General features: G+C 35.2%; 1 protein-coding gene across 3 annotated transcripts in view; it reads right to left on the bottom strand.

Annotated features, from left to right (window-relative positions):
* Window positions 1–11,682, bottom strand: part of CDKAL1 (CDK5 regulatory subunit associated protein 1 like 1) — a 704,381-nt gene that overhangs the window by 27,625 nt on the left and 665,074 nt on the right. The window lies entirely within an intron of this gene.

Here is an 11,682-nt window from a genome sequence, read left to right as displayed (position 1 = left end):
ATTCCAATGTACGAAGAGAAGTCTAGCATACTAATAAAAATTAGCATAGCTGGAGATCTTATCATTGTATCACATAACTGCTAGAAAAATCTGATCCTAGTTTCCCCCTCACTAAACATAATGAAAGCTTAAGATTAAAAAAAGTCATCCAAATTTTTTTTCTTGTAACCAACTTGTAAAACCATCCAGAACAAATGCTTCCAATCCAAATTTGTGGAGCTGTTTTGGCAATATGAAAACATAATATTAAACACTTATTTGCAAAATAGGGAGTTGATGAATATATCTCCCAACTTATAGCAGAGAAAGCACTTGCATTTAGACTTTTTGTGTTCTTTTAATTTTTCAACCTGTTCACTTATTTTCAAAGTTATTTTCATCTTCCAATGCCTACCTCTCTATTTATTATCTATTTTTTCATATATTTCTGTAGCAAGCAAATAATAATTAAAATTTCTCACATGATTATTGAACTTTAAAAGTATGAGGAATATTAGAAATACAGATCTAAGATTTCATTGCTGGATCAAAGAAACACTGGAATGAAGTGAGAAGGGATACAAGTGAAACCTATACCTTGCATAGTTATATCAGTTAAAAAGCTGGCTAAAAAAAATCTATATTGAAAATCATTGTCAGTTTCCAAGTTTATCCCATTGTAAAATGTATCCTTTAAAATATCATTTATTTTTTATGGTGCTTCCAAAATGTCTAATGTAGTACACCAGATGTATTATTTGGTTGTGGCATTAATTGACAAACCCAGCTCTTTAAATTAAACCAGGTTCTCCTTTATATAAAGACTTCTTAAAATGTTCTGGCTATAGACATTTAGAAAATATAAACATGGCTGCATTAAGGACTACCTATCACTTAAAAAAAATCCTACAAAGCACAAATTCCCAAACTCATCATAATTTGCTATTTCATTATAGATACAGCCCTTAGTCAAAGGTCTAAGGTCGTATAGATGATAATGATGAGAGAGACTTATTCATGAAAGATAAGAATAAGTAGGTATTAGTTGTTCAAAAATCAAGATGGAAACAAGGTAGTTTTTTTCAACTTTCTGTCTGTGTTTCAGTAGCCAGATTCATGAGATACATTGGGCAAGCTTGGATTGTACTGAAGTATATCTCTGTGAGAGAAAACTTAATGTTTGCATACAGTTCACAGTGTGAGCGGCTTATAACTTAGTTTAAGTACCTGTCAATGGTTCTTGAAGAAATCTGCAATTATACTTCAGCTAACATAAAGTTTTGAGAAAATTAATCTCATATAATAGGAAATTGTAGAATATTGAGGAGTGTTGCTAGCAGCCGAACTAATGCAGGTATGTCGCTATCTATGCAAGCACACTCACCATTACGCGCGTTATGTACTGATTGTAGTTTTGTGTTCCAATAGTGATGGAGGTAGATGCCTGCATTTTTATATAGTAAGGTAGGATAATCGCCTGTGTTTCCCAAGATCACTATGTGATAGTAAGAAGTCAGGCACTATTTATGCTATTTCTTATCATGATAATGGTCTTGTGAGGTGTGGAGAGCTTTATGGGTAAGACTATCTCCTTGAAGAGAAGAAAGCTGGAGATTTAGGCAAGGTTACCTTTCTAGTGAGTAGGAAGGCCCTCAGAAAGCAAATTTTAACTGACTCCTCATTTTCCAGATAGATAAATTCAACCCAAGAGAAGGAAAGTATCTTGCCAATGTCAGTCTCCTTCCTATGTCTCTAAAATACAGTGTTGATAACCATCTCTGCATTTTCTTCTTAATTGGGATACCTTCTCTTGTCCTCTGCTCTCCTCTAATTACACATCCTTTAAAAACTAGTTTCAAAACTTCCTATCTCCACAGACTCCTACCTCCAAACCTCCATACCACAATAATTCAGTTTCTTTAACTATAAAAATGATGGGTTGGACTCAAAGGCTTCTAAAGTCCCTTCCAGCGCTACATTGATAATCTTATGATTGCAGTTGTCTTTTGCCTCCTCTAACTTCCTGAGACTATCTTTGGAAAACATGTCAGGAAGCTAGTACTCTGGGTGAAACATATGGGCAAGCTTTTGAGGGTGGTATCACCACTAGAAAGGGCCATCCACAAAGAAGGAGAAAGTCGAGGGCAGATTATACCATGTGCTTTCCTCTTGACCTTTTTATGTGGGTCACAACCTGTTAAAATGAACATCAAAGGCAATCTAATGGATATATAAAGAGGGAAGAGGAATACTGAACCCAATTTAATTCAGTTTCACAAATGCTGCAAGAAACCAACAATCTAGTTTTGTTTTCTTTTTGTTTTAAATCAAATCTTCCTATATCACCCAGGCTGGAAACATGGTGACCATTCAGAGTCCTCATCCTATTAGAGATTAGCACATTAGTTCGGACCTGCTCCATTTCTAACCAGGGTTGGTTGGCCCCTCCCCTTCAATATTGTCTTGGGATAGACTCAGTGAGAAAGGCATCTTGGAACTCTTATGCTCAAAAGATCCATGAGGCCTCCCAGGAACCAGGATCACAAGTGTGCGTTACCACATTTGGCTGATAGAAGTATTCTTAAAATACACAAGGAAGATACTTAGTAGGTTGGGTGGATTATGGAGGATTTATGAGAGAACATAGATAATAATTGTAATGAATGAAAATCATGGATGAATTGTCCTGGAAGTACTACCCACTGAAATCAAAGAAATCACAAATCCATTAGGAAAACAGAGATGTTCAGAGTAATTTGGCTGGTGAGGTGCTGGGCACACACAGATAAAAAAAAAGGCAATTTCTGCCCTCAAAGAGCTTATAAAAATAATGGGGGTGGGGGGCAGCTGGGTAGCACAGTGGATTGAGAGTCAGGCCTAGAGACAGGAGGTCCTAGGTTCAAATCTGACCTCAGAAACTTCCCAGCTGTGTGACCCTGGGCAAGTCATTTAACCCCCATTGCCTAGCCCTTACTAGTCTTCTGCCTTGGAACCAATACACAGTATTGATTACAAGATGGAAGACAAGGGTTTAAAAAAAATACCAAAACCTAATGTAGGACAAAGTAAATAAGTCATAGATTAAAAGCTATGATAAAAGGAAGAATGTGGATAAATTCAATTAAACAAATTAAATGTGTAGGGAATGGAGCTTTGTGAAGAAGATACAAATATGAAAACTGTCTTTGCCTTCTAAGAGTCTGTGGTTTATTGCTGTAATTCCAGATTTAAACAAACACATATAAGAGAACATAGGCTGTGAATAGTAGTAAAGAAGATATAGCAAAGTATGGTATAAGAAAAATGGAGGAAGGAGATATCATTTTTCACTAGGGGTGGGTAGTTAGATCAATGAAAGCTTCAACAATTAAGAAATGAGGAGGGATTATATTCTAGACTTGGGGGACATTCTGTATAAATATACCAAGGTGGGTAGAATCTAGATGGCTCACTGGATAGAGAACCAGACCTAGAGATGGGAGGTCCTAGACTAAAATTTGGCTCAGACACATTCTAATTGAGTGACTCTGGGCAAGTCACTTAATCCCAACTGTCTAACCATATCTGCTTTTCTAACCTGGAACCAATAGGTAGGACTAACTCTTGAACAGAAGGTAAGGGCTTAAAAAACAACAACAACTACAACAATAAAACAAATATAATTAGGCAGGTGATAGTATAAAATATACGCAAAGAGGAGTATTTTGAAAAAAAAAAAAGGATAGAAAGGTCTATTAAAACCAGACTTTGGAGAGCTTTTTCTCATTCAATTACAGGCAAACAAAACATTTTTAACATTCCTAAAAATATTTTTTTGAGTTCTAAATTCTCTCTCTCCTTCCTTCCTCTATCTTCTCCTTGAGAAGGTAAGAAATTTGATATAAATTATAGCTGTGTAGTAGTCAAATTGTTTTCCTATCAGTCATGTTGCAAAAGAAAATGCAGAAAATGTAGAAAATGAACCAAAACTCTAGAATAATGAAGTTTTTTTTTAAAAAAAGGCTTCAATCTGCATTTAGATCTCATCAGTTCTACCTTTGGAGGTAGAGAGAATTTTTCATTTTAGGTCCTTCAGAACTATCTTGGGCCATTGTATTGCTGAGAATGGCTAAGCCTTTCACAGTTGATCATCATTCAAAGTTGCTGTTTCTGTTTACAATGCTCTGGGTCTGCTAATTTCACTTTGCATCAGTTCATATCAGTATTATGGAAGATTTTAAGTAAGAGGCTAAAGAATCTGGACTTTTTGTGGAGTAGATTGTAAAACAGATAGCTTACTTTATATTACATTCTATCACATTTTCTTCAAATTGCTACCTAATCTTTCTAAAGGTTTTTGTTGAATAATGAAATCCTTCCTTAGTATTTTTCTCTCTGGTAGTCCATTTCTACTTCCTCTGAAAGAGGAACTTCCCTGTCTTTTTCTTATTCAGAGTTCAAATTAATTTTAGTGATGCTTTAATAAAAGAAGGAAATTTGATCCCCAGATCCAAGAAAGGATTTTCAGCATCTAGGAATAAATATTGCAAAACAAAGGAAAACAATCCAATAGATGATGAGACAGAGGACATTGTAGAATTTAAGGAGAAAGGAGAAGCACATACCCTGTTCTTGAGAGGTTTAAAAGAGAAATGAAAATTATAGTAGATACCTGCCCAGGCCTGCCTAGCAAAAATAACTGGCAGAATAGAAAAACTGGAATCTGTGATGGCAAATCACACAAAAGAAACAACAATGGATTCGGAATGCAAGTCTAGAAGAGTAGTAAAAAACAATTACAACTGTGATTGGAATGAACTCACCCATAAAACAAAAGACTACAGTAAAATGGATTGGAAAAAGGAATCTAACATGTATTATTTACAAGAACTGTATCTGAAACGTAAAATTTAATATGGCATTAAAATGAGGGACTGAAGTGGAATCTGCTATGCTTCAGGTGTATTAAAAAAAAGGGCAAGATTATTACATCATTTTGCTACTATTTTTTGTATATCTTTTTTGTTCCACTGATCTACTTTTGTTTCTTAGCTGTTACCAGATAGTTTTGACAATTACTGCTTTATAAAACAGTTTAAAATATGGTCTGCTTGGGGGTAGCTGGGTAGTTCAGTGGACTGAGAGCCAGGCCCAGAGACAGGAGGTCCTGGGTTCAAATATGACCTCAGACACATCCCAGCTGTGTGACCCTGGGCAAGTTACTTAACCCCCATTGTCCAACTCTTATCGCTCTTCTGCCTTGCAACCAATGCACAGTATTGATTCCAAGATGGAAGGTAAGGGTTTTTATTATAAAAAAATAAAAATAAAAATAAATAAAATATGGTCTGCTTGACCACTTTCCTTTCCTTTTCTTTTACTAATTCCTTTGACATTCTTGACCTTTTGTTCTTCAAAATTTATTTTTTTCTAGTTCAATAAAATATATTGTTTTGAAATGTAAATACAATGGCATTGAAAAAATAGATTATTTTAGGTTAAGATAGTAATTTTAATTATACTGGCTCTATCCCACCCATGAATAATTAATATTTCTCCAATTATTTAAATCTGACTTTATTTGCTTAAAAAGTGGCTTATACTTATGTTCATGAAATTCCCAGATTTCTTTTGGCAGGTGTAACTCCTACAGATTTTATTCTTTCTAGTATAAAAGATTATAGTAACCTCATATTTGATAAAATTAAAGATTCAAGCTTTGGAGATAGGAATTCAGTAGTTGGTAAAAATTGTGGGAAAACTGGAAAGCAGTCTGGTAGAAACTAGATATAGAGCAATATGTTATATGTTTTTCAAGATACGGCCAATATGAATATATGATCTAGACATGAAAGGAGATATTATAAGCAAATGAGAAGAATGGGGAACATATTACCTGTCAGATTTATGGAGAGAAGAAATTTATTAATGAATGAGACAGCAAGCATTGTAAGATGTAAAATTGCTCCAAATCATTATTAATTAGAGAAATGCAAATCAAAATAACTTTGAGATATCATCTCACACCTATCAGATTGGCTAAAGTTCTAAAAGAACAAAATGACAAATATTGGAGAGGATGTAGAAAAATGAGAATACTAATACATTGTTAGTGGTAACTGTAAACTGATTCAACCATGTTGGAGAGCAAACTGGAATTATGTTCACAGTTATAAAATCATGTATACCCTTTGATTCAGTAATACCACCATTAGGTTTGCTTTCTAAGGTGAACAGGGGAAAAGGAAAAGAACCTATATGTTCTAAAATATTTATAGCAGTTCTCTTTGTGGTGGCAGAGAGATGGAAACTGAAGAGGTGCCCATCAATTAAACAAGTTGTGGCATATGACTGTGATGGAATACTATTGTGCTGTAAGTAATAAATAGCAGGTTGATTAAAAAACAGGGAAAGACATATATGAAATTAGGAGAAATGAAATGAGCAGAACCAAGAGAACATTATATTTAGCAACTTAAATGTTGTTTGAAGAATAATTTGTATTCTTCTGGATGTTCACCCTTAGAGAAAGAACTGATAAAAAGAAAAAAGCAAGACATAGTTTTATAAATATATACACATATATCTTTCTGCCAAATAATACCTTCTAAAGTATGGATAGGGGAGACATGGAGGGAAATACCTGAGACTTGTGATTTAACAAATAAATAAATTTTAAAAAAATTTTGAAAAGCAGGGGAAGTAATCATGATTTCAGATAAGGTTACAGTAAAAATGGACACTAAAAGGACAATAAATGATACAATAACAATATCTATATGGTATAAAGGCAACATATAAAACAAAGTAACATCAATACTTTTTATGTGCACTGAACATATAGTACATAAATAATCAAAGGAATTATAGGCAAAAATAAACAGTAAAGCTACAATGGTGGGGAACCTTAATGTACTCCTTTCTCAGATCTAGAGAAATCTGAACAACCACAAAACAATATAAGACCTGAACAGAAATTTGGAAATATTAGAGATAATAGATCTTTGGTGATTATTGAATGGAAACAAAAAGGGGTTTGCCTATTTCATAGAGGTACATGGCACATTTAAAAAAAAACTGACCACTTATTAGAGCATAAAATTTCAGAAATATAGAAAAGCAGTATAGATATACTAAACTCATCTACTGACCACACTACAGTAAAAATACATGTAATAGTTTTTTTAAAAGGTGTTTCCTAATTAATGGGCATGGTTTTTCCCTTCTTTGCTACTACAAAGAATACTACTAAGAATACTTTGGGGATGAATCTTTACAAAAATATAAATTGCCTAGACTAACAGAAGAAGATTTCTTCTGTTAGAAGTTATAAGAAATAGATTTCTTAAATAATCCCATATCAGAAAAAGAAATCCAACAGGCCATCAAAGAACTTCCTAAGAAAAAATCCCCTGGGCCTGATGGATTCACCAGTGAATTCTATCAAACATTCAAAGAACAGCTAACTCCAATACTATACAAACTATTTGACATAATAAGCAAAGAGGGAGTTCTACCAAACTCCTTTTATGACACAAGCATGGTACTGATTCCAAAGCCAGGCAGGCCAAAAACAGAGAAAGAAAATTATAGACCAATCTCCCTAATGAATATAGATGAAAAAATCTTAAATAGGATACTAGCAAAAAGACTCCAGCAAGTGATCAGAAGGGTCGTCCACCATGATCAAGTAGGATTTATACCAGGGATGCAGGGCTGGTTCAATATTAGGAAAACTATCCATATAATTGACCACATCAACAAGCAAACCAACAAGAACCACATGATTATCTTAATAGATGCAGAAAAAGCCTTCGATAAAATACAACACCCAATTCCTACTAAAAACACTACAAAGCATAGGAATAGAAGGCTCGTTCCTAAAAATAATAAACAGTATATATCTAAAACCATCAACTAATATAATTTGCAATGGGGATAAACTAAATCCATTCCCATTAAGATCAGGAGTGAAACAAAGATGCTCATTATCACCTCTATTATTTGACATTGTATTAGAAACATTAGCAGTAGCAATTAGAGAAGAAAAAGAAATTGAAGGCAATAAAATAGGCAAGGAGGAGACCAAATTATCGCTCTTTGCAGATGACATGATGGTCTACTTAAAGAATCCTAGAGATTCAACCAAAAAGCTAATCGAAATAATCAACAACTTTAGCAAAGTTGCAGGATACAAAATAAACCCACATAAGTCATCAGCATTTCTATATAATTCCAACACATCTCAGCAGCAAGAACTAGAAAGAGAAATCCCATTCAAAATCACTTTAGACAAAATAAAATACTTAGGAATCTATCTCCCGAGACAAACACAGGAACTATATGAACACAACTACAAAACACTTTCCACACAACTAAAACTAGACTTGAACAATTGGAAGAACATTAACTGCTCATGGGTAGGATGAGCCAATATAATAAAAATGACCATCCTACCCAAACTCATCTATCTATTTAGTGCCATACCCATGGAACTTCCAAAAATTTTTTACTGATTTAGAAAAAACCATAACAAAGTTCATTTGGAAGAACAAAAGATCAAGGATATCCAGGGAAATAATGAAAAAAATACAAAGGAAGGGGGCCTTGCAGTCCCAGATCTCAGACTATATTATAAAGCAGCAGTCACCAAAATAATCTGGTACTGGCTAAGAGACAGAAAGGAGGATCAGTGGAATAGACTGAGGGCAAGAGACCTCAGCAAGACAGTATATGACAAACCCAAAGATCCCAGCTTTTGGGACAAAAATCCACTATTTCATAAAAACTGCTGGGAAAATTGGAGGACAGTGTGGGAAAGATTAGGTTTAGATCAACACCTCAAACCCTACACCAAGATAAATTCAAAATGGGTGAATGACTTGAACATAAAGAAGGAAACTATAAGAAAATTAGGTGAACACAGAATAGCATACATGTCAGACCTTTCGGAAGGGAAAGACTTCAAAACCAAGCAAGACTTAGAAAGAGTTACAAAATGCAAAATAAATAATCTGGAATACATCAAATTAAAAAGGTTTTGTACAAACAAAACCAATGTAACCAAAATCAGAAGGGTAGCAACAAATTGGGAAACAATCTTCATAAAAACCTCTGACAAAGGTTTAATTACTCAAATTTACAAAGAACTAAATCAATTGTGCAAAAAATCAAGCCATTCTCCAATTGATAAATGGGCAAGGGACATGCATGAACAGGCAGTTCTCAGCCAAAGAAATCAAAACTATTAATAAGCACATGAAAAAGTGCTCTACATCTCTTATAATAAGAGAGATGCAAATCAAAAGAACTCTGAGGTATCACCTCACACCTAGCAGATTGGCTAACATGACAGCTATGGAAAGTAATGAATGCTGGAGGGCATGTGGCAAAGTAGGGACACTAATTCATTGCTGGTGGAGTTGTGAATTGATCCAACCATTCTGGAGGGCAATTTGGAACTATGCCCAAAGGGTGATAAAAGACTGTCTGCCCTTTGATCCAGCTATAGCACTGCTGGGTTTGTACCCCAAAGAGATAATAAGGAAAAAGACTTGTACAAGAATATTCATAGCTGCACTCTTTGTGGTGGCCAAAAATTGGAAAACGAGGGGATGCCCATTGTGACAAGGAAATCACTTTAAAAGACTGATATATATTAATTTAAGGTCGCCAAGGAATTCAGCTATGTAATTCCTAAATGAAAACTCAAGTCATCAGCAGTCAATCTTTTATAAAAGTTTAATTACAAACAGGATGAAGAAAGGTATTAGAGATAGAGAGAGAGAGGGAGAGAGAAAAGGGAGAGAAGGGAATAGGGCTTAAATACCCCTTCTATTTAGGCTGGGCCAAAAGGCCCAAGCCCTTAGATAGCTGGGGCAAAGAAAAGAGATCAGTCCCTATTACTCACGTGACCAAAATGGAGAAACAGTCTCAGGGGCCTCCACCTCCAGCTTCCTTCAGAGCAAGCTTCTCAGAGCACCTCTCCAACCACTCAGAGCCAAAACTCTCCAACCAACCACCAACTCATCAGCCCCCTCTATCTTTAAGGAAACCATCCAAGTTCCCTCCCCTCAGTTCTCACATCTACCAATCACTGTCCATGTCTTCCCTGTGCCAATGGTGGCTCTAGCTTAACCCAGGACCACCCAGAGGTCTGTGGCTTTGCACATGTCTGTTGAAGGTCATATTCTCAAATAATTAAATCTTGATCTATGCTACAGCCCTTCTATTCCAATAGAGTTCCTACTATCAATAGGGAATTTTTCAAGTATGAAATTTCCCAATGGTGAAATTTCCAACATTTATAAGTCTAAGAAATTTTAAGGTTTACACCATCAATTGGGGAATGGCTGAACAAATTGTGGTATATGTTGGTGATGGAATACTATTGTGCTAAAAGGAATAATAAAGCAGAGGAATTCCATGGAGACTGGAACGACCTCCAGGAAATGATGCAGAGCGAGAGGAGCAGAACCAGGAAAACATTGTACACAGAGACTGATACATTGTGGTACAATCGAAGGTGATGGACTTCTCCATTAGTGGCAATGCAATGTCCCTGAACAATCTGCAGGGATCTAAAAAATACTATCCACAAGCAGAGGATAAACTATGGGAGTAAAAACACCAATGAAAAGCAACTGCTTGACTACAGGGGTGGAGGGGATATGACTGAGGAGAGACTCTAAATGAACACTCTAATGCAAATACCAACAACAGGGAAATGGGTTCGAGTCAAGAACACATGTGATAACCAGTGGAATCGTGCGTCGGCTATGGGAGAGGGAAAGGTGGTGGGAGGGGGGGCGGGGAGGAAAAGAAAATGATCTTTGTTTCCAGTGAATAATGTTTGGAAATGACCAAATAAAATAATGTTTAAAATAAAAAAAAAGAATACTTTGGTATATATTATGTTTTAGTTTATTTTTTCCTTCTATTTCTCTTTAACTTCTTTGAAGCATATATACAGGATTTAATGTATTTGCTTATCAATTTTTTCCTAGGTTTTGTCAGTCCTATACAAAATTATGACTCAGATTGCTGAGATTTAAAAAATGACTACTCACAGAGGGGGAAAAAGCCCCAAGTAGCTAAAAGTTGCTTATTATAAAAGGCAGTTAAAGTTAATGAAATGGAGACTTAGACTTCATCTACAATTATATATATCTGGGAAAGATGTGAATAGATGATGACCAGGAAGCTAGAATTTTAAAGCAAAAAGGGAGAAGCCTGGATTGCTTTTGTCAGTGAGTCAACTACCATTTAGTAAGTGGCTAATATTTGCTAAGTGCTGGAGCCACAAAGAAAGGCAAAAGAGAGACACTTCTGAAGGGGCTTAGAATCTAAAGAATGTATCTCCTTTATGTATGCAAAAAAAACAAAACAAACAACACAACAACTATGTACAAGTAAAGGAGAGGGCAAGAACAAGCATTTATATAGTACCTACTTTGTTCTAGGTGCTAAGCTAAGTGCTTTCCAAATATTATCTCATTTTATCTTCACAACTCTGGGAGGCAGGTGCTGTTATTTCTCCCATTTTACAACTGGGGAGACTAAAATAGATGGCATCTAAGGGACTAACCCAAAGCCATATAGCTAGTAAGTGTCTAAGGACACATTTGAATCCAGGTCTTCCTAATTCCAAACCCAGTAAACTGCCTGACAAACAAACAAACAAACAAAAAAAACCCAACACACAAGATAATTCAATGATAAACA

Source organism: Monodelphis domestica, chromosome 3 (assembly GCF_027887165.1).
Source record: "Monodelphis domestica isolate mMonDom1 chromosome 3, mMonDom1.pri, whole genome shotgun sequence".
NCBI classification, from domain to species: domain Eukaryota; kingdom Metazoa; phylum Chordata; class Mammalia; order Didelphimorphia; family Didelphidae; genus Monodelphis; species Monodelphis domestica.
This window is presented reverse-complemented; position numbering and strand designations above follow the sequence as displayed.